The 17013-nt window shown below is 43.7% G+C and overlaps 1 protein-coding gene across 2 annotated transcripts in view; it reads left to right on the top strand.

The window, feature by feature from the left end:
• Positions 1-17013, top strand: part of CAMK1G (calcium/calmodulin dependent protein kinase IG) — a 189012-nt gene that overhangs the window by 86468 nt on the left and 85531 nt on the right. The window contains exon 1 of one of the 2 annotated variants that reach the window (XM_044286004.1): positions 16897-16976. The exons of the other annotated variant lie outside the window; for it this stretch is intronic. The gene's annotated coding sequence lies outside the window, so the exon portion shown is untranslated. Of the gene's footprint in view, positions 1-16896; positions 16977-17013 lie in introns of those variants that run through there. 2 annotated transcript variants of the gene reach the window in all.

Below are 17013 nucleotides of genomic sequence, written 5' to 3'. Positions count from 1 at the left end.
CCTGCCCCATATCAGGTCGTTACTCAATCTGTCAATCAGGTTGAAGACGCTGTCTTCTATCCAGACGGGGCAGGGGCCGACCACGTACAGTATCCAGGGCAACAGTATCATTGTAATCAGTGCGATTCTATTAATCTGTGAAAGGGGCAGTTTCTGACAGACCTTAATCTTATCATTTACTTTGTTTACTAAGGGAATAATATTTAGTTTATTATAATCCCTAATTGACTACCTAAATATTCCAGGTGATCCAGTGGGGAAATGATTTTTACCTTTAGGTCGTTTTGAGGGGGTACACGATTCAGAGGCAAGAGGACGGATTTAGACCAGTTTATCTCATACCCGGCCGCCCGGCCGAACTCGTCTATTATTTGCATGACACGAGGGGCATTTCTACACCCGTCATTTAGATAAAGCAATACATCATCCGCATACAAACTGATTATTGTCCCCCGCGCCCTTCACCCGAATCCCACAATCCCCTGATCGGCTCTGATTCTGCATGTCAAGGGTTCCATGAAGACTGCAAAAAGAAGTGGGGAGAGTGGGCAACCCTGTCATGTCCCGCGCTGCAAGCAGACGGCGGGGGAGATCACCCCATTGATGTTAATTCTAGCCACTGGGCCGTTGTATAACATTTTAACCCATCCGACAAACTTTTGAACCAGATTCATCTTATACATGGTCTGCCAAAGAAAGGGCCACTCCACTCTGTCAAAAGCCTTGGCGGCGTCTAGGGACAGGATGGAGTGGTCCTCTCCCCCCCCCCCCCCCCCCCATCTGCACATTCAGGAAAGTCCTCGGTATATTGGTCTGAATGTGTCGCCCGGGGATAAACCCTGTCTGGTCTGTATGAACTAAACCTGTTATTACCTTTTTTAGTCTATTTGCGAGGACTTTGGCAATTATCTTATAATCTGCGTTGAGCAGGGATATAGGTCGGTAGGCCTCAACTTTATTTCCATCCTTCCCTTTCTTCAAAATCAGTGTAATAATTGCCTCCATCAAAGACGGGGGCAATTTTCCACTGATACAGGATTCATTCAATACCTGTAGGCGATGGATCTCTAGTATCTGGGGATTTCTACGCCTCCTTTTGAGATTTGTTCACCCTGAGATTGTCTTCCGTTTGCATACGTACATGGATTTATTACCAGGGCTATGTATGAGCCTTCCTCTAGTAGTTAGCTATATATGCCGTATACTTGGAAGGGGTTTTAAGCCACCACTCTACCATACATCCCAACTTTGCACTAAGCTACACCTCTAAGGCTACATTCACACTAGCGCTTTTGCTGTATCCGGCAGGGTTCAGCAAAAACGCTAACTGTTACTGATAATACAACCATCTGCATCCATTAAGAACGGATCCGGTTGTATTATCTTTAACATAGCCAAGACGGATCCGTCATGAACTCCATTGAAAGTCAATGGGGGACGGATCCATTTTCTATTGCGTCAGATTGTGTCAGAGTTAAACGAATCCGTCCCCATTGACTTGCATTAGGGGTCATGCCGGATCTGTCTTGCTCCGCATCCGAAAGACGGAAAGAAAACTGCAGCATGCTGCGGTTTGCTCTCTGATATGGGAACGCAACCAAATGGAACATAATGCATTTTAGAGCATTCCACTCTGTTCTGTTCAGTTCAGTTTTGTCCCCATTGACAATAAATGGGGACAAAACAGAAAGCGTTTTTCTCCAGTATTTAGATCCTTTTCCGGATCTCAATATCAGAAAATGTTAACGCAAGTGTGAAAGTAGCCTAAGGCTACTTTCACACCAGTGTTTTTTTCTGGATCCATCATGGATCAGAAAAAAACGCCTCCGTTACTGATAATACAACCATTTGCATCCGTTATGAACGGATCCGGTTGTATTATCTTTAACATTGCCAAGACTGATCCATCATGAACTCCACTGAAAGTCAATGGGGGACGGATCCGTCTTGCTCCTCACCACATTGCGGACAGAAAAACGCTACTTGCAGCTTTATTCATGTCTATGATAGGAGTGCAACCAAAGGGAATGCATTTTGGTGCATTCCGTTTCGTTCAGTTCAGTCACCATTGACAGTGAATGGGGGCAAAACAGAAGCGTTTTCTTCCGCTATTGAGATCCTATGATGGATTTCAATAGCGGAAAGGGAAAGCGCAAGTGTGAAAGTAACCTAAGGGCTGTTTCACACGAGCGAGTCCATTGTGGGAATCCTCCGCTCTGGACTTGCAGGAGCGCACAACATTATCATGATTTATAATGCTATGTGTCTTTGCGTGGCCTTTTTTCCACAGAATCATAGTGACATAAAGCTGTCAGTATGATTCTGTGGAAACAAGGTCAAGCAGAGGCACATAGCATTATAAATCATAATGCCGTGCGCTCCTGCAAGTCCGGAGCAGAGGATCACATTCACACAATGGATTCGCTTGTGTGAAACAGCCCTAACACTGCCCTATGCCTAGTGTTACACACCCAATGCTACCCAGTCCCCTTTGTGTGTCCACACAATAGTTATTCCCTTTTACTGCCCCCTTAGTGCCCTCACACAGTAAGTGTGCTCTCTTATTGAACACACGCAGTTGTTATGCTTTCTAAGGGCCCCCATACAATAGATGGCCCTTTTAGTGTCATCTCACAGTATACAATGTAACAATAAGGCCTCTTTCACACTTGCGTTGTCCGGATCCGGCGTGTACTCCACTTGCCGGAATTACACGCCGGATCCGGAAAAACGCAAGTGTACTGAAAGCATTTGAAGACGGATCCGTCTTCAAAATGCTTTCAGTGTTACTATGGCACCCAGGACGCTATTAAAGTCCTAGTTGCCATAGTAGTAGTGGGGAGCGGGGGAGCAGCATACTTACCATCCGTGCGGCTCCCGGGGCGCTCCAGAATGACGTCAGAGCGCCCCATGCGCATGGATGACGTGTCCATGCGATCACGTGATCCATGCGCTTGGGGCGCCCTGACGTCACTCTGGAGCACCCCGGGAGCCGCACGGATGGTAAGTATGCTGCTCCCCGCTCCCCACTGCACTTTACCATGGCTGCCAGGACTTTAGCGTCCCGGCAGCCATGGTAACCATTGAGAAAAAGCTAAACATCGCATCCGGCAATGCGCCGAAACGACGTTTAGCTTAAGGCCGGATCCGGATCAATGCCTTTCAATGGGCATTCATTCCGGATCCGGCCTTGCGGCAAGTGTTCCGGATTTTTGGCCGGAGCAAAAAGCGCAGCATGCTGCGCTATTTGCTGCGGCCAAAAAACGTTCCGTTCCGGAACGGAAGACATCCTTATGCATCCTGAAGGACGGACTGTCCATTCAGAATGCATTAGGAAAATCCTGATCAGTATTCTTCCGGCATAGAGCCCCGATGACGGAACTCTATGCCGGAAGACTATAACGCAGATGTGAAAGAGCCCTAAGACAGCACTACTCACTGATTATCCAGTAGTTCCAATTTGTGGTGGTGCCTGCAGCATTGGATCCCGCTCCAGAGGTTCCCGTAGTTGCCAGCAATAAATAGTAGAGCCACGGCACTCCAATGGATATTTTCCAGTACCTTTATGTCACCTGCCACTGATTTAGGTGTATTAAAAAAAGTACTGGAAAATATCCATTGGAGTGCCATGGCTTTACTATTTATTGCTGCCATCACACAGTATTTATGGCCCCTTAGTTCCCAAATACAGTGAAATAGCTGTTTAATGCCCTCACATAGTTGTTATGTCCCCTTAGTGCCCCCCCCCTCCCCTTATAGTAGTGATGGCTGTATCATATTAATGAAATACTCACCTAGTCCTGCCCCCCCAAGTCATCAGGGCGTCTGTTGAGCTTGGGTCAGACCAGCTGATTTCTTCACCGGCATTACTGACCAAGTGGGAGGATACTCTCACCCAGAGCTCCCTGACTCTTATGGGCTTGTTGTTAGAGGAGGAGAAACAGCTTTTTGATCATACCTCCAAGAAACTACAAGAACAAATAGAGGCGGCCCTTAAATTTAAGGAAGGCCCTGAGTTCGCGAGACATCCTCTGTTGAAAGATTCCAGGGGTTAATAAAGGAACGTAAACACAGACAATTTATCAGGGATCTGGGTGAGATTAGGGAAAATCGAGCATACACACTGGGACAGGCACCCACGGCTGGCTCAGGGCTTTCCTCCTCGGAAATCGATTCGTCTGATACGGACTCGTACCCCAAGACATACGGGGGACCATCTAATCAAGGTTGTTTTGGACCTAGGCGACGTGGAGGGAGAGGATGGCCACGGGGTGGAGGGGAACTTCAGGGTAAGCATTATAACAGTAGTGGTATTATAACTCCAGGGGACATTATAGGCATTCTTATTACTACTGGGGGCTCTATAGGAGGGACTTATAGATCCGCCTTATTTCTACTAAGAACATTATTATTACTACTGAGGGCTCTGTAGAGAGTTTTATTACAACTGGGGGAACAATAGGGGGCCTTATTTCTACTGGACACTCTGTGAGGGTATTATTAATACTGGATGGCTCTTCTACTAATGGGGGCATTCTTGGGGAGCGTTATCACGGTTGGGGGCACTGTAGGGGGCAGTATTACTAATGGGGGTATTCTTGGGGAGCACTATCACTGTTGGGGGCACTGTAGGGGGCAGTATTACTAATGAGGACATTCTAGAAGGAAATTACTATGAGAAGTGGGATTATGAGAAGCACAATGTCACGGATGACAACCGACTGGCTTATTTCCAAACTAAGGAGCATATAGATGAGGTTTAAAACCCTAAGAGCTCTCCCTGACTTCTATGCACATGCAAGGGTCTCAATGGTAGACGATTGCATGCCCACGTATCTAAGACTGTGTGACACCTGAAAACCCTATAATAGTGAGAGGACACGACCACCGGCTCCCTGCACTTAATACGGGCGGAGTCAGGATCACCTAGAATCAAGTCAGCAAGGAAACACAATAAAGGAAAAGACTTATCTGAGCAAACATCAGCAGAAGCCTCCAGCAGTGAAACCTTCATCCAGGAAGTACTATAAACTGCAAAGTGAGGCAGTATGGGAGGGAATATAAAGGAAGACGTTTAGTCTAAATAAGTGACACCTGGCAGAAGGAAAGGAGATGACAAAGTGAAACCAAAACAAAGAACGTCATACAAGAGATAGAGAAGAACGTCTTCCAGACCTTCTCAAAGAACTGGCGGTGACACACTATTACTGTAATGACCGGCAACACGCACAGGGAGGAAAACAGGGAAAGCCCTGCCCAAGGGAGAGGGAAAGGTGGTGACCCCTAACTCACCTTGCAGCTGGCACCTGCCTGCCCTGACGTCCCTAGACGGGTTCCTCACCCGTGCGGCGATCACGTGCCTAAACCCTGGCTTTCCCTGAAATGAGCCCTAGATAATGAACGGGCCGGTGGGATCGCTAGTCCTCACCACTGCACTAAGAGGGAAACACCAGGGAGAGGACAGACAAACACAGACAAACACAAACACCCAGGTGGACGGCAACAATTGTCCACAAAGGTCCAACAGGGATCCGGAGGGTAGCGTTCTAAGGCAACACTCAGAGAACGCAGCAACACAGCTCCAGTGGGTCAGAATAGATGTCCAGGCAGGAAGCTCTATATCTGGCAACCAGAGAAGTGTGAGAAGGGAATATAAGGAGGATTGGGAGTGCTGGACAAGGAACAGCTGAGAGAAGGAGCTACGGATCCCTGAGTGAGCCAAAAGGGTTTGTAAAGCAAACCCAGAAAGCTACAATAAGGAAACTTCCCTATCTGACATAGAGCGTGCAGCCAACCGCTGCGACCTCCTGACCCCGGGTACAACGGAGTCAGGCGTGGCTCTTGACACCCTCGTGACAATTACTATGAGGGCACTCATTTTTCTCCTCCTTTCCACACTGCAGCTCCGGATTGCGGACCCATTCAAGTGAAAGGGTCTGCATCCATGATGCGGGGAGCACACGGCCGGTGGCCGCATATTGCGGACCAGCTGTTTGCGGGCCGCGATATGGCCACGGCAACGGCCATGTGCATGAGGCATTAGTTTGATGTTTCCTGGCAGTTTGTTATGCCTTTAACTCCTTAGTGACCAGCCTCTTTTGGGCCTTATTGACCTAGCGTTTTTTTTTTTCATTATAGCCTTCCAAGAGGTCTAACTTTTCTTCCATCTATGTAGCTGTATGAGGGCTTGTTTTTTTGCAGGACAAGTTGTAGTTTTTAATGGTGCCATTTAGGGGTACACATAACTTACTGATTAAGGCCTCTTTTCACACGAGATGATTCTGTTTACGTGCCAATTTTGGTGTTCCGTATACGGTCCGTATACGGAACCATTGATTTCAATGGTTCCGCAAAGAAATCGGAATGTACTCTGTATGCATTCCGTATGCATTCCGTTTCCGTATTTCCGTTTTTCTGTTCCGTTGAAAGATAGAACATGTCCTATTTTTGCCCGCAAATCACCTTATGTGGCTCCATTGAAGTCAACGGGTCGGCAAAAAAAACGGAACACATAAGGAATGTACTTCGCATGTCTTCCGTATCCGTTCAGTTTTTGCAGAACCATCTATTGAAAATGTTATACCCAGCCCAATTTTTTCTATATAATTACTGCATACTGTATATGCCATACGGAAAAACGGAACGGAAAAACAGAACTACAACGGAAACAAAAATGGAACAACGGATCCGTGAAAAACAGACCGCAAAAAAAAAAAACATACGGTCGTGTGAAAGATGCCTAACTTATTATTTCTGGGAGGGAGATGAGAAAAAACAGCAATATTGCCACTGAGTTTTTAGGTTAACTTTGTGGCATTCATTTTTCAACATAAAAAACACAGTAACTTTATTCTCTGGGTCAGTACAATTACAGCTGTACCAAATACATATAGTTTTTTTAACGTTTTACTACTTTGTGCAATAAAAACCCTCAAGGCAGGCTTAGAGTCTATACTAGGTCCCGGCCTGCATATGCACACATCAACACCCCACAATGCCATTTGCGGGGTGCCAATGGGATACGGAGGTAGTCTGCTCCCTCTCTAATCAATTACACGTGACAGGCGCCATTGCCCGTTGGCATGTAAGGGACTAAAGAGCCTGGATTGGCACTCCTGCTGGCCTGGGCTGTTAGAGCTTAGCCCCTGTTCACAACTGCATGGGAGACCCATGCTGCGCTTAGACCCGGCGCCGCTGTAAAAAAGAGGCCGTACAGCCTAAGGCCTTCTGCACACTACTGTATGGCTTTTTCAGTGTTTTGCGATCTGTTTTAAACTGATCTGTTGTTCAGTTTTTTGTTTCCGTTTCGTTTTTCCGTTCCGTTTTTCCATATGACATATACAGTATACAGTAATTACATAGAAAAAAATGGGCTGGGAATAAAATTTTCAATGGATTGTTCCGCAAAAACGGAACGACAAACATACGGTGTTCTGTTTTTTTTGCGGAACCATTGAAATGGATGGTTTTGTATACGGACCGTATACGGAACGCAAAAAAACGGCCCGTAAACGAAGAAAAAAAAAATACGGTCGTGTGAAAGAGGGCTAAGCCTTAGTGATCACTGTAGAAAGGCATATTGGTGATCACTAAGGGGTTAAATATCTTTAGTTTCTGTGATTCTTTGTGGAGTATAGCGAATGCTACCTGCAAGTGTTTCCATCATCTTGAAACCTAGTCCATTGACTTTATTTGGTGCATCGTGGGGTGCAACCACAATGTTGTAGTTGTCTTTGTTTTAGGTTCAGCTTTCTGCTAGTGGTTTGGGTTTAAAAAAAAAAAAATCTGTCTTAGGCCTCATGCACACGACTGTTGTTGTGGTCCGCATGTGAGCCGCATTTTTTTGTCGGCTCGGGTGCGGACCCATTCTCTTCAATGGGTCTGCAAAAGATGCGGACAGCACTCCGTGTGCTGTCCGCATGCGTTGCTCCGTTCCAGGGCCCCACAAAAAAAATATCCGTTGGCAGACAAGAATAGGTATTTCTACAATGGGCCGCCCGTTCCGCAAATTGTTGAAAGCGCACGGACAGTCGTGTGCATGAGGCCTTATAGACCTAGCAGTTCAGGGTCAGTTTCTGCTAGGTTTTATTCCTCTATATTCATTGGTCTCCACCTGTGTGCCACCGCCATCTGTTCCAATGCCAGACTCTTCTAGCTTTCTCTCATCTATCGGTGAGTTTATTACTTTGTAATTGTGGTCTATGTGCTTCATATAGCTTGTCTTGCGACCATCTGATAATGTGATTCTGCTCTACTCAAGTTGTGGGGGTTTCTGAGTACCAAGAGCAACTGATTAGGACTTGGGAGAAGTGAGTGCTATAGGTGAAGTCGAGTGTTGCATTCTTACACTTTAACAGGCTGAGGTACTGTATTTGGCATCCGTTTTAGCCATTTCAGTTTGAGAGCCATTCATTGTGAGTGAACATCTGGTCATGTTCACGAGCCCCTACTGGCGTATTTTTTAGTAGGTTATAGTCACACGGCAATTCAACAGTTCAACTTAGGTAGAGTGACCACTGCAACGGAATAAAAAAACGGTAACCCATAGCAACACGTTAACATAGCAGTTAAGTACCTAGCCTAGCTTGTAGTTATGCTGAGGGCAGCATAGTGTAGTAACATACACTGATATCAGCAGCTGTCCACATCTGTAAGCCAATTCCACGGCTCTGCAAAAAAATAGAACATGTCCTATTCTTGTCTGTTTTGCAGGTTCTCGGCCGGTATGCATGTTTTGCGGATCCGCGATTTGAGGACCGCAAAAGCAGATACGGTCTTGTGCATGAGGCCTAAGGCCTCTTTCACACTACCGTTTTTTTTTCCGTTTTGCGGTCCGTTTTTTGCGGTCCGTATACGGTCCGTATACGGAACCATTCATTTCAATGGTTCCGCAAAAAAACGGAATGTGTTTTCCGTTGAAAAGATAGAACATGTCCTATATTTGGCCGCAAATCACGGTCCGTGGCTCCATTCAAGTCAATGGGTCCGCAAAAAAAACGGAACACATACGGAAATGCATCCGTATGTCTTCCGTATCCGTTCAGTTTTTTGCGGAACCATCTATTGAAAATGTTATGCCCAGCCCAATTTTTTAAATGTAATTACTGTATACTGTATATGCCATACGGAAAAACGGAACGGAACAACGGAACGGAAACGGAACCACAACGGAAGCAAAAAAATGGAACAACGGATCCGTGAAAAACGGACTGCAAAACACTGAAATGGACATACTGTAGTGTGAAAGAGGCCTAAGGGAGATGATAGGTTCACTTTAAGGTCACATGAATTGTTTTGCTTTTGCATTATTGAATTCTTTTTACTTTTCCATTCACACAGCTGTATGACAGCGTGTGCAGGATGAACTCTATTTTGGCATCATTTTTAAGTACATCTAACTTTTTGTATTAACTAGTAAACTAATTCTTTCTAGGGAGAGGAACAGAAAAAAAAATTCTGCCAATGATTTTGTGTTTTATGTTTTGTGCCGTACAATTAGTAGCATTAAGCCTCATTCACACGTCAGTGTTTCGCGGACGTTTGCAGTATGTGTTCTCCACTGACAGCACTCGTCCCCATTCAGTTCAATGTGTGTATTCACACATCAGTGTTTTAGCACTGTCCGTGGGTCAGTGTTTTCAGCACGGATGCATGATCTATTTTGTCCGTGTTCACGAATCCATCACGCCCACTATGGGTCCGTGTTTCATGGATCATTAGTAAGAGATGCTTTGAAAACTATTTTTCAGCTGTTCAGTGTCAGTGAAACACGGATACAACACGGACACACAGACCCAACACGGATCCTTCACGGACAGCTTCACGGATGCATCACTGACCACCTGCTCACGGATTTGAGCTCGGACACGGACGTGTGAATGAGGCTTAACCACCATTTTTATTTATTATTCTTCAGGTCCCCCAATTACAATTGCACCAAATATCTTTAGTTTTTGTTTTATGCTTTACTACTTTTTCAGAATAATATCACGTCAGGTCACTGTAGCTGTATGAGGGGGTTGATTTTTCTGCAGAAGAATTGTGTATTTCAGTGATATCATTTTGACGCACATATACTGTATCTTTTTAATTAAAGTGGTTGTCTCACGTCAGCAAATGGCATTTATCATGTAGAGAAATTTAAAACAAGGCACTTACTAATGTATTGTTATTATCCATATTGCTTCCTTTGCTGGCTGGATTCATTTTTCTATCACATTATACACTACTCGTTTCCATGGTTACAGACCACCCTACAATGCATCAGCAGTGGTCGCGAATGCACACTAGAAAAGAGCCAGCCTCTCTGGTGAACGGGAGTGTGGGAGCGAACATAAGCACGCATGCGCAGCAGCTCCTGTCCCAGACACCTTGTATCTGAGCTGCAGTGTATAATGTGATGGAAAAATGAATCCAGCCGGCAAAGGAGGAAATATGGATAATAACAATACATTAGTAAGTGCTTTGTATTAACATTTCTACATAATAAATGCCACTTACTGAAGTCAGACAACCCCTTTTACGTTGTATTAACTTTTTGGGGGGTAATGGGAAAGAAAGCAATTCTGCAATAGTTCTTTGCACATTAAATTTACAACATTTATTGTGTGACATAACTAGCAATTTACTTTTATTGAATGGCTCAGTACAATTATGGCAATACCAAATATGTATAGTTTTGTTTTATTTGCTACTTTGCCCAATTATAGCAAATCTAAAGCAAAAAAAAAGTTGTCAAGATTCAAAAGCCATTATTTTTTCCATTTGTATAGCCATACTGTATGTGTGATTATTCTTTTGGAATTTAACATTTAGATTTAATTGGGGTATATGGGAGTTATTGATCAACATTTTTTATTTTGTGGGGCTGGGAATGGGAAGAAATCTATTCCATTGCTATTTTTTGCATTCATTTATTTTGTTTCCCATATTTTTGAAATAGCACATTTATTGTTATTTATTGGGTTGTGACGAATGTGGTGATACCGTGTGTGTGTTTTTATTAACTTTTAGAAAATAAAATCACTTTTTCAGGAAACATTATATATTTTTATTTTTTATACACTTTATTATCATTTACATACGTCACAATGAGATCAATTGATTTCTTCTATAATGTATTGATATACCTCGTATCGCCTATAACAATGACAGGCTGTGCCTGTGACATAGCCAAATAGGCATACGGTCATGGCATTAGGTGTTAGGCCTCTGGTTGCTATGACAATGCGTCGGAACCCTGTTATTGTGCCTGCCTAGATGCTACGGTCACAACTTACCATGGCATCTAGGGGCTGAACAGCTGGGAGTTATCTCTGTTCCTAGCCATTACAGCTGGAGCCCGGTTGTCAGTAGTGATGTCGCGAACATAAAATTTTCCGTTCGCGAATAGCGAATGCAAATTTCTACAAATGTTCGCAAACGTGCGAACCGGGCGAACCGCAATGGACTTCAATAGGCAGGCGAATTTGAAAACCCAGGTACTCTTTGTGGCCACAATAGTGATGAAAAAGTTGTTTCAAGGGGACTAACACCTGGACTGTGGCATGCCGGAGGGGGATCCATGGCAAAACTCCCATGGAAAATTACATAGTTGACGCAGAGTGTGGTAAGTTAAAATCGCAATGCGATTTATAAAACTTGAATTAATCGCATTGCTATTTCAACTTTCTCAAATCCGACAGTACATTCTAGCATGGAGTCGTTCCCATGGTGATGGGGACGCTCCATGAGCACGCAAGTCGGCAGAAGTTCTAAGTTGAAATCGCAATGCGATTTATAGAACTTGAATTAATCGCATTGCGATTTCAACTTAGTGCTTCTGCTGACTACCGTGCTCATGGAGCGTCCCCATCACCATGGGAACGGCTCCACGCTAGAATGTACTGTCGGATTTGAGAAAGTTGTAATCGCAATGCGATTAATGCAGGTTATATTAATCGCATTGCGAATTCAAGTTAGAGCTGCTGGGTTCCTAATGGTTGTATTGCTAGAATTGACGAATATAACAAATATAGCACTATATTCTCAATCTTCGTTATATTCTAGCAATACAACCATTAAGAACTTAGCTCTAAGTTGAATTCACAATGCGATTAATATAACCTGCATTATTCGCATTGCGATTACAACTTAGATCTGAGTTCCTAATGGTTGTATTGCTAGAATTGACAACGAATATAGCACTATATTCTCAATCTTCGTTGTATTCTAGCAATATAACCATTAGGAACCCAGCTCTAAGTTGTAATCGCAATGCGATTAATATAACCTGTATTAATCGCATTGCGATTACAACTTTGTGACACTGCAGCTTCAGAATTAATCTAAGATGGATGCTGTCCTTGCTTTTTAAAAGGCGGTGGGAGGGTCTGGGAGGGAGGGTATGCTGATTGGCTGGAATGTGTCTGCTGACTGTGAGGTACAGGGTCAAAGTTTGCTCAATGATGACGTATAGGAGGCGGACTGAACATCGCATATGTTCGCCCGCCGTGGTGAACGCGAACATGCAATATTCGCCGGGAACTGTTCGCCGGCGAATAGTTTGGGACATCTCTAGTTGTCAGTAAGTGGCAGCCTTCTGCGGAGATCGTGCTGGCTAAGCTCTTGTATGTCATGGCAGGTTAACAGAGTTCTCCGGGATTTTAATACTGATGGCGTATCCTCAGGATAGTTAATCAATATCAGATTGTCGGAAGTGGAACTCCCGACACCCCTGCTGATCAGCTGTATGATAAGACTGTGGCATTTTGTAAGTGCTTAGGTTTCTTCCTAGGCCATTCACTTGAATGGGTCCACGATCCCTCCTTTCTGCAAAAAGATAGAGCATGTTCTATCTTTTTGCGGTGCGGATGCACGGAACGGAACCCCAGAAAGCACTCCGTTGTGCTTCCATAGTGTTCCGTTCCGTGCTTCCATTCCACACCGTTCCGCATCTCTGGATTTGCGGACCCATTGAAATGAATGGGTCCGCATCCATGGTGCGTAATGACAACGGAACGGTTCCTGTGTATTACGGATCTGCAAATGCGGTCCACACTATGGGAACGGGACACCAACGGTCGTGTGAACGAGCCCTAATACAGATCTTATCAATTTGCAGTGGAAATTGTCTGAGCATAAACTGACATGCGGTGCAAATGTCAGATCCTACAGCATGGCAATACAGTTCCCATATTTCCTTTCAATATGAGGGGTGAAATCCGCATCAAATCCAAATGCATTACATGAGGATTTTGGTGTGGATTTTACATGGATTCACTGAAAATTCTGCCACCAAAGTGGAAATATCCTCCTCGTGTGCATGTACCTTATAAAATCACACATAATAAATTCTGATATTGAAAATTGTCAGCTCTGAATGGAAATAAGTGACTGTGACCATAGACAATGGCCAAGACTTACTAATTTGTCTGCTCCTAAAATTTGACACAGTTTTGGCCCAATTTACACTCTTTCTGACTTGTTCACAAAGCTGGTGGGGCTCATAGGAAAAAAGACGGTGCTTGTGTGAAATGGGTGCAGCCTTAGATGCACCATTTTGGTGTAAAACTCTGTCTCAAAGTAATTCTTCATTCACACGTCAGTGATTCAGAAGTGTGCTGTCCGTGTTCTCCACAGACAGCACACGTACCCATTGATTTTAATGTGTCTATTCACACATCTGTGTTTTAGCACGGTCGTTTTTTCATGGAAGCATGATCTATTTTGTCCGTCACACCCATTATAGTCTATGGATCTGTAACACAGATGCCATCTGTATTTGATCCATGCTTCCTGAAATTAATTTTCAGGTTTTACAGTGTCCATAAAACATGGATGACACACGGAGAGCAAGAAACGAAACACGGATCCTTCAGGGACATCTTCACGGATGCATCACTGACGCTGGTGTGTGAATCAGGCATTAGCCAATCAAATTAGTAGGTAGACAGCTAGACAAAAATATCCCTGCAACAGATTTATTACCCAGGCTGAGCCCCAGTGATAGATCTGGTGCAGGTCTAGGAAATCTGGGCCATGACAGATTCATGTATAATATTAGATTGTAGTCATTTTCATGGAAATGGAGGAGCTGGCTCTTCAATCTTCTTTGAGAAGGTTTGCATGGATGTGCTGTGTAATTGTCTCATACGTTTCCAAGAAAGAATGACACAGGTTCAAAGTGAAATTGTGCTGCAATCGTGAGTTAAAGGGGTTCAGTGGATAGTGATATCTAAGTGCATAAAGGGAAAGATGAATGAGCTTTCAGAGTTCCTGAAATTGCTACCCCCGGCGGCAGCTTTATAAAGATATATCTGCATTGTATTATGGACAGGGAAGTCTCAACTGTGAACACTTAGTGCGGTCTGCCTCTGTTAAAAATGTTGCTGTCTTCTTCTACAGCATCCGGCTGTAGCTATTTGGAAAAAGCAAAATCACACAATAGTAAAGCAAAATAATTGTAATACATATTTGTAACCAGTTTTATGGCCAAATAAAATTCTGTCATAGCTGGTCACATTGAACTGCTACTGTACTAATGCCATTCACTTCAGCCTCAAAAAACTTCCAAAACTTGCGCCTGCTTAGGTTGAGTTCACATCAGCGTTCAGCCTTTCCGTTCTCCTGCTCTGTTATAGGAACAGAAGAGCAGAAAGGATGGATTTGGCACATAACCTATCCGAACTGCGCCTACAGACCACCTAGACTATAAGGGGGTCCGTTAAGTTTCAACTCAGAGGAAGATTTTTGAAGCGAAGACAAAAGTTGAGCGCACAGGAATACAGGAAGCAAGAAAAAACAATATATGAGGAGAAACGCTCTGCTGAGAGTTGACGCATGAAATAAAAGCACAGACACCACCTAGTGTAACTCATGCACATAGCCTGTGTCACATACCTCTCACACCAAGATCTCCAGCAGTTGGAGTCCACAGATGGCATGCAGAGGACAAACCACACTTCTCTATCAAGGGTTATCTTTTTTTCATTTCAGGAAACGAATCCATCCCTTACATCAGGAGTAAGAACATAAATATGAGCTCATAACCAAGGAGCACAGCCATCTTCCAGTCTCACTTCCAAAATTGGAGGGACAATTATGGGTCATTGCTTGAAAGATCCATTTTTCCTGTGTATTTATACACTTCAATAGATTTCTCTTACAAAATAGTGCAAAAATGATCTGAATATAGAAATTTCGAAAATTCAAATTGCATCAAATAATAATATACAAGATAGGCTCTAATATATTGATAGGAACCAGACAAACACTTTTTGGATCAATATTGTAAATGCAGTAATGAAAATCTATACCTCAGATCAAAAAGGGACATTTATGGAGAAGAGAGGAACAGAGGGACCTGGGTCAAAAAGAGGGATCATCCCTCCAAAAAAGGAACACTTGAGCGGTCTGTATCCATAAGATTTTGAAGGGGTGGATTAGTTCCCTAAAACACATTGTGGGAATAAAGATAACCTACATTTGAAGAAGTGTGGTTTGTCCTCCACATACCTTCTGTAGTTCCAACTGCAGCCGAACTTGGTGTGAAAGGTGTGGGACACAGGTGATGTGCTTCCCCTTATCTATGCTTTTATTTCATGTATCAACTCTCGGCAGAATTTCTCTCTGCATAAATATATATTACTGCACAGCTTCTGGCATTGTTGTTGGAATGTTGAGTGCTCGAGAAGGCGGCCACCTGGGTATTACTATCTACTTGTTGTTTATTCATCTGGATTTCATCCAGTTTGTATGGTGGGTAATATATTATGTTATTCACCTTCCTCCTTTTTTCTTTTTGACTTTGTTTCCCTTGGTGCATTGGCTTTTAACCTGTATCTCTATTTTCATAATTCACTGGTGAGGCAATGCAGATGGCCACCTTGAACAGGATCACCATAGGATACATGTTTAACCAGTTCACCACCTCCTTTCTTGGGCCATTTACCACCTTCCCTTCCTGACCATGCTCATTTTCTGTTGTTTTAGCACCTGCATCTTTGAAAGTCATAACTTTTTTATGTATTTATTGCTGATTTCTCCTGCAACTGGGGCTGACATATTACCCCATTTACAGGGGGAATACAGCCCAATGAGCATTTGTACATTGTTGTGCAACCTTATTGCAGAGGTCATCTGGGTCTGATAAGACCCAGTAGCTTGTGCAAATACCCGGCCACTAGCAAACACTTGACCCCTGGGACTGGGTCAGAAAGAGGCATTGCCTCTTTCTGATCTCTATACACATTGCTCATTGAGAAACCGTTCCTGCCTTCCCTATGAGGAGCCCTGCTGTCGTTAAAAGTGGACTTCCCACTCATACAGCTGCACAAATAGGCATGCAGATGTGATATTTTAAAACGTCCATGAAGAGATATATGCAAGTAGTTGTTACATATCATATTTAAACACTGTTACATATCATATTTAAGAATCAAAAAAAATGTGCATGCAATTTTCATACATGTATCTCTGTGCCAGTATGTGCTTATTAGTACCAGTTGTACTTTCAGGGTAGAGATGGGCACTGACAGTAGAGATATCATACATCCCATACTAGATTCTCTGCTACTGTGCTATAACCGGGCTCCTGTGCAATTGAACCTGCTGCACAGGCAGTATGCACACTCCTGTGCCAGTGCCCCAGAGGATGACTTCAAAGGGTTAATTACTATTAAAAGGGTTAATTTACTTGCGCTGAATTATATGTTGTAATTTGTTGTTAAAGCACATATTTCTTTATGCACTGTGTAGTTAACACTGGCAGATTTAGTTAGGTTACCAGGGCGATAGACTTTGTCCTCTCCCTGGTTAATTAGTTGTGGAGTCTTAGCAGAGCTACAGTCAAGATCTACATGTGCAAGCTCCTGAAAACTAGGCTAGAGGCCAGAGAACCTTTATCTCTGACTACAGCTGCCTGAGAAAATCCTTTATCCTCAGAGTACCCTTGAAGGAAACAGACCAATCTTCTTAGAAAATCCAGAACCATAAAGGTAAAATAATGAAGGTATTCAATCATGGAAGAAAGAC

The sequence above is a fragment of the Bufo gargarizans genome, chromosome 3 (assembly GCF_014858855.1).
Source record: "Bufo gargarizans isolate SCDJY-AF-19 chromosome 3, ASM1485885v1, whole genome shotgun sequence".
In the NCBI taxonomy this organism is placed as follows: Eukaryota; Metazoa; Chordata; class Amphibia; order Anura; family Bufonidae; genus Bufo; species Bufo gargarizans.
Note: the sequence above shows the minus strand (reverse complement) of the source record. Positions and strands in the feature narration are given on the sequence as shown.